The sequence below is a fragment of the Glandiceps talaboti genome, chromosome 10, assembly GCF_964340395.1.
Source record: "Glandiceps talaboti chromosome 10, keGlaTala1.1, whole genome shotgun sequence".
Taxonomy (NCBI): domain Eukaryota; kingdom Metazoa; phylum Hemichordata; class Enteropneusta; family Spengelidae; genus Glandiceps; species Glandiceps talaboti.
Window position 1 is genome coordinate 19431614 of NC_135558.1, and position 7996 is coordinate 19439609.

The following is a 7996-nucleotide window of genomic DNA, read 5'->3' on the forward strand; positions in this document are numbered from 1 at the left end:
TAACAGTAGTATCATATGGTATAACCTAAGGTTAAATTCTGTACAAGTTGCGCTCCTGGCCATGAGGGTAAACTATTGCTAAAACTTTAGTCAAAGTATGAGATACACATCATATAACATGAAATACATACATGTACACCAAGACTAAAATTTCAATTTTCACAAAAGTTCAAAAAAATGTAGTGGTGTAGGAAGGAAACATTAAGTGTATTTAATTTTTTTTTGTAATTATGTTAGTGCAGGTAAATATTTACTCTGTATGGATGGATTGTGATTCATCTGACTTATTTGACTTTCCCTTTGTTTCCAAATTCTCCAACGTTGATTTGATTTTATTACTCATTAAATATGCACACACGTGCATAAGCATGTACGCATGCATGAATGCATGTATGCATGGACACATGTACACATTCAAATGAACTGTCATTTGAGTAAAGTTAGTAGTCAGCCATAAACTTTAAAGGGTCGTTTTTAATAGTTTTTAAATGTGCATAATGGCCTCAAATTTGCATATATCGTAAAAAATGAACCAGCTATTGCCTAGGGAACTGCAGATGACTAAACAGGTGCTAATTCTAACATGCAGATATTTGTGCCGTTTAGATGTGAAGATGTTAAGCATTTTAAGTGAGCTCTAAGTTCTTGTTGTATGTGTTTTTGTAATTTTAAAATGTATGATGTTCTGAAGATATTTTCAGTGTTTGAAATTTTAGAAAATGAAGACACACATATGTAAGATAATGTTAATAATTTTGCCTAAAGTGGTGCGACAACACAAATTTTTCATTTTATTTAATTCTCAACAAACCTGTCACTCAAACATTTATGGCAGTTACCGTTCTTTTTATTTAGCAAGTGTGTATGTGGGGAAGATGTCATTTGCTTGTTCATGATTGGCACTGCAGTAGACTTCTCTGAAGTAGGGAGGGTTATTTTTGTGTTTCCCCTTGGATCTGCAGACTGCATGGGCTGGACAAACATGGAAAAAAAAGACGAACATGGGGGTATAAGTGATGCACGTGCTGACCAGAAACAATTCCATGTCCAATTAAGATGAGGATGGGGCTTATGTGTCATGATACATGTTAGTTAAGGACATATAGATATCAGTTTTCTGTTGTTTCTATCGGTTGTTAGGAATGTGATATGTAAAGTAGTTGTATCATAATGACATCAACTCAAGAATACTTTTTAGACAAAGTAACAGTACTGAATTTCTGTATAACGTGAAAGCAAAGAGTTAAGAATTCTCTCAAGAATTAATAGCAATAGGTATATGAGTACAACAACTGCTTACTACCGAGCCAGAGTGACTATAGAGTTTTAATTCTTTGTAGGGTACCTGAAATAGAAAATTACTCCCTACGCACATCATAAAAATAACGAGCATTCAATTTCTTTGTCAACACATAACTTCTACTCCACGCACTTGGCATATGCATTAGTATAGGTGCATGTGAGAATAAGACGACATTCTTGTTCTATTTTGACACTCTAACATGAGGTAAAGTGCCATTGCAGGTACTGAGCATTAGGCACCACGATGTTTCTTACGTCTCACATCATTTTTTGTTACAAATTACATAAAGCAAAATACAGAGACTGATGCCAGGAAAGCATATGAAATAATACAGTTTATCTCACTGTGAACACAGATCAACATCACTGTCCAATGAAATCTAAACAAGGAAGAATCAAACATAAATCTGTTTTATTTGTATTCAGAGTGCCATGAAAATTAACATTTCATGTGCATTTGTCCTATCAGTGCCTGTATTTTGTTGATGGAATTCATTACGAAAATCATGTGAGATGTAAAAAGCATTATGTCGCCTAATTGAAACACTGTTATAGTCTTTCTGATTTGGTAGTAAATCCACAATTAGTTTGGCTTTTTAGTAGGCTATGAATGAAACCACTGTAGAATCATGAAAAGGTATTGGGAAATAGTTATTATATTTGATTATGATTCAAACTCAGATTTAGTATCATATGTTACCAGTTTCTTTTGATAATTTACTTTTGTCTGTGTATATGCTGCTGTTCCCAACCTTCAAAAAGTAAATGTTTGTATTTGCATTTAAAATTAATGTTGTCTGTTTCCTTTTATCAATCATCCATTCATGCATTTCTATCATGATATTAGTCTAGTTCCTGATGGACCATATTTTGTACTACGTTAACTTACACACTTATACTGTCTAGTCAAGCATGTGACTCTCACACAGAATTCTGTGCTCCTACCTACAGCGTTAATAGAAATATGATGATGTCGTCGCATCCCCATGTGATTTTAGTTTAAACAGACTGGAGGTGGAGTCCTGGTTGGACATTGGACATATAGTCAAAACAGTTGTATCAAATGAATAGTAATAAGCGATGGTGAGAGCCCATCAATTTGTGATGGATTACTCCTGACATGTGCCGTTCGCGCTTTGCTCACCATGGGGTTGAACCACAATTAACGCCTTGAGTCACGGGCTTGACTAGACGGTATAGGTGTGAAATTAATGTAGTACGGAATACAGTCCATCAGGAACTAGACTGTTATGACATGTCTGCATGTATTTGTGTGTGTGTGTATGTGTTTGTGTATGTATGTACATGTATGTATGTATGATTGTGTATACATATAATGTATGTATGTATGTGTGTGTGTGTGTGTGGATGGGTGTGTATGTATGATTGTGTATACATATAATGTAAGTATGTATGTGTATATATACATATAATGTATGTAATATGTGTATGTATGTATGTTTGACAATGTATGTGTATACTTATAATGTATGAATGTATATGTATATATGTATGTATGTATGTTAATTGTTTATAGTTGGTCACCATTCCACTTGAATATTCAAGCCCCAGCGTGAGTGTATCATTCTGTGGCTAGCTTGAATTTCAAGCCTACACTGAAATTAAAGCCAGTATGTCACATTCTTTGGCTCGCTTGAATTTTAAGCCATACCATTCTGTGTGGCTGGCTTGAGTTGTCCGTGCATTCCAGCCCTTTTCAGCTTTAAGTGTCACATTATAGACGTGAAACTGGTATAATCTGCAGTGAAAAATATAAATGGAAATGGTAAATTCAAAACAGAATCAGTTAACTGTATTATCTTGGAACTTTAACCGATGGTGGTATTTCCATCATGGTATTATTTACATTTCTGGTAGCGTATGTGTGCTGTTATATATACTAATTGTGATGTGAGGGCAATTTGATTGTATTACATGTTACAAAAGACGCCATACATGACACAAAAGATGAAACAGCTGGAGTGACTCCTCTGTTTACTGGTACAAACATAATATATTAGCTAGATTATAATGCTTTTAAAAATCCCTAATACAGCAAAACGGTAACATTTCGAAATGTCTGGCCAGATAAAATGCATATATGTGTCTACTATAATTGGATCAGTCGGATCCTGACCTGCTTGATGAGATCACCGGACTTTTCATCCCTGTTTACAACAATGACAAAATGTGGCATTTGGTCTGTAGTTGTTAGCAATTTGTGTGTTTCCATAAGCAAATATACATGTACCTCAGTTGCCGTCAATGTTTATTGTTGATTATAGACAGCCCCTTGTTACCTAGTAATTGTAACCATTTAGCATTAAATCATACCCCAATTTTAGTGGCAAGCTAACCGTGATGTTTGCTCTGTTAGTTGTATGTATTTTTTTTGTCTCCATAAGCAAATTCAAGATACCTCAGTTTTGTCAATGGTTAATATTGTTATTATAGACAGCTAGTATTGAACTTGTTACATCTTAGTGTTGACCACTTAATATTACATCTTACAAGGCAAGCTAACTGTAGGCAATGTTATGTCTTCATAAGGAAGGAAACCTCAGTTTGCTTCAGTGTTAATTGTTGATTGTAAACAACGCATTACCATAAATACACGGCCTTAAATAAAGCAATATTTCAAACTTTTTTCTCCTGTTTTCGAAATATGAGTCAAGATGTTCACAATTGCCATTACTTTCCCCGATTTCTTTTTTAATTACTAGCGATGGTATACTTATACAATTCCCCAATATATTCCTTCATTCAGCCAAAGAAATACATGTACTCGTGACTTAAGGGTTGACACTATATAAGTCTAGCGACTCATAGTGACAAGGGCCCCTTAGGTCATCACTCATATTTTCCTTGGCTGAACGAAGAAACATATTGGGAACAATATCTTATAGTCATGCATTTACTTTTGGTGATCATGTCACTACTGAGTGGCTGCCATACTTGTCACCAACAAATATGATTAAGTCAACAACTTTAATCCAAGTGTCTACTCCTATAGTGTCAGGAGTAAAGCATTATGTAAATACTGTGACCTTCGGGGTCAATTATCAGTGGTATATGAATATCATACCAATTCGCACCTGTAAACTGACCAGAATTCGTTCTCGCATGTAACTACAGGTAAAGATTATGACGATGACAGAGTCTCGTATCATATTCATGTGTTTTGTCACCAAAATAACGGGACAAGATATGTGGTGAATTTAAGTGAACCAGGCTGTAGATAAAAGAACCTATTAAGAGTTTGTGAAGCTTGTAAATATCTAGAATGTTCAGTTGCATAAAAGGAAGCCGAATGTTCCATGTGAGATTTGAACAGCATCGTGCGAAATCATATATGTGCAGCTAGAATACAATTCAGATATGTTGTATGGTAACCGCGGAGGCTCATGAAAAAAAAAATTGTTTTATATCAATTTGCATTTGCAAAACAATTTCCAAGTTAAATTCAAATTTCGTTTTTTTCATTATACCCAAATACATGCACTTTACTTCGCTTAGGAGAAACAAACTTTCCGGCTGATTGAAAAATTAAAGATTGAGGAATAACACCTTTTCAAGGTGATTTTGAAACCTATTTAACTCACATTTAGAATACTGCAGAATCAATTACGTAGACGCGCATTGTTGTGACCGAGAACAACGTCAGCAAATGCATCTCGTATATCGTTGCCTAGTATAAATACTGTCATTTGGAGGAGTCGCCATGTGTTGCGACACAGACAAGTAAGTCGTCTTCTTACTTGTCTGTGGTTGCAATCAGGCCATTTGAGCCTACTGCCATCAAGACAGAGAAAATCATCTGATTTATATATATTTGTGATTGATTGAATTAAACAAACGTGTGGTGTTTTTTTATTAATATTCTGTATATTGGAACTTTTAACATCCATGACTATTTGTAAATTCTACTAGTGTAGTGTAAGGCTAAACCACTTCACCATGTCAACAACGAGTTGACCTTTGTCAACCAGAAAGTGGTAGTGACGGATGTTATATATACTTTATGTCAATATTATAGTATCGATGCCATTTGTTCGTCGCAAATATTGCTCATGTATATTCCATATCCATCTCTCCTTACACAAACGATAATAATTTCATATGCTTTCAACAGCGATACTCATAAACTCGTTTTAATAGATGATCAAATGTCACCTCCACATCGTATTTGTTCATTCGTTCAACTCATGTTACTTCAGTATATCCCATCATATCCAACCCTTCTTGAACAAATGTTAAACTATCGTACATTCTCAATAATGATATTCATAAAGTTATTTTGATTAAACAGAATATCACCTCCCGAATCATATAATTATGAGCTTATGTGTTGTAATATGACACCTCGTGTACTGGCCTTCGCGTATTTTCCTCAGTATTGTCTAGATGCAATATGTGCTATAATGTACAAAGGAGATGATTAGTAAAGGTTTGTTGTCCATACGGCAATATAATACGAGGAAGTTGGCATTGAATGTATAGGATTAATTCATTCCCACACAGCAACTATTGTTTGATATGTAACACAATCCTTCGATGCATACATATACATCATTTAAATCCTATTAACGTTATTTGTCAAAACTTTGATTGATGATCAGTGATCTTTTACATGGTGCTGACGCTGGTTTAGAAAAGTGATTTGTTTTCAATTGAACTGCAAAGATACCGTTACTGTCACTTCATTATATATATTACGCCTAATAAAAAATATCGTGTGGTTCCGATTACGCTCAATTTTTGAATAGATGGGGTAAATAGATGTTTTTATTCATGAGTAAGTGTCTAGTTCAGGTAGATATGTTTTCCATTGTTTTCCATATGGTCTCTGTGTTACTGGTTTCTTCTCATCAGATGTAAAGCCATTACAGATTGGAAGACCAGTTTATGTTGTTTTTTTAAGTTGATGTCAGTTTTAGTATTCAAAGTTATATCACAAAGACGTCATGACGACTGTTCACAGTCTATTTCTCATTTTATACCGAAATCAGTTATCGAAATACGAAATATCAAAATATCGGTCCGTGACTTTACCTGCCACCATATCACAATTTACCAAGCATGCACTATGAATTTTTAAAAGATATAGCAACGACTTGCTTCTCGATTTTGTACACCGTGAGATATATTGAATTTGTGTGGAGTTGTACCACAGGGTTATTAAGGACAAATACTTCATTTTGTTCTCGCGATTTTCCGGATTTCTAATATTATGTTCATATTTTCTCTATATTTCGAATAAAGTTTTAATTATCGCCATCATAACTATTGTTTCCTCTCACGGTTTTTGCCCAATTCCTACAGTTAAATACGGTTTCTGCAACAACGCAATTGGCGCTATTTTTTATATATGGGTTGGCTTCCTTATTCAATTCTGAAATATTAAATCTCCAGGTTCACTACCACTTTCTAGTTGACAAAGGTAAAATCATTTTTTATGGTGAAGTGATTTATCCTTACACTAGTAGAATTTACAAATAACAGAAAGGATGTTAAAAATTCCAATACAGGGATGTAATGTTCAATGGGTAACCGTTATGATTTCCTCTATCATGATCGAAGTAGGCCTAAATGGCCTGGCCGCAACACACCATCAAATGATAATAGTATTTATATTACGTGCAGGCCAAAGTGTACGCGTTAAAAAAGGAAATACGAGATTTATTGCTATGACATCGTTCTGCGTCACAACAATTCACGCTTACGTCATTGATTCTGTAGTATTCTAAATGTGAGTCAAAATACCATCAAAGTCACCATTATTTCTGAGACGCCCACTTTTTTTTAACACAGTCTTTACACTTATTAGGATGTGATGAACCATACTGCAAACAAGAATGTGAATCAGGAAGTTTAGTATAAATAGATGTAGCTATATCACCACCATCAATTCTAAGTGAGATGTGAAGGAAATTGATAGTAAATTCAGAAATATTATAAGTATACTGAATAGCAGGATCAAAGTTACAAACGTAATCAATAAACTGCATCAGTTCCTCAAGTTCGAGTGAAGCTGCACCATCATCACTAAAGCGTTTCTACAAATCAGGTATGCCTTGATAAGATGTACGTACATGTACGTACGTACGTATGTATGTAAAAAGAAATGCATATGGAACTATTAAGTTAGTCCGTATAAACAGTTGTAAAATCCGACGTTTCGAATAAAAATTCTTTATCAAGGTATTTATCGGCAAGCTTCAGACATGTTAGGTAAACACCTGAATATATCTGAATGTTATGGAACAAAACGACAACCGTGCGTAATTAACGGTTATACGTGTGAAAAGATCTAATATTCACAAGCACCAAATAGAACCCAATAGAACACGCTTGAAATTTAAAGAAAAAACCTGATTAGACCGGAAATGACGAGAATAATCTAGTATGTATGTATGTATGTATGTATGTATGTATGTATGTATGTATGTATGTATGTGTGTGTGTGTGTGTGTAGGTATGTACGTGTCACTACATATGTAGTACATTTATCATTTTCTGGTTTATTAAGTATCGTAACATGACTGTTCAATGAATAACTTCCTTTTCGTACTAACGTACGTGCATACAGTATTTGCATATTATGTTTACTGCTGTACATATTATTGACGTAATTAATACTTGTTTGATCATTATATACGCAAAATGAAATACCAAGTAAAATAAAGAAAAGTGT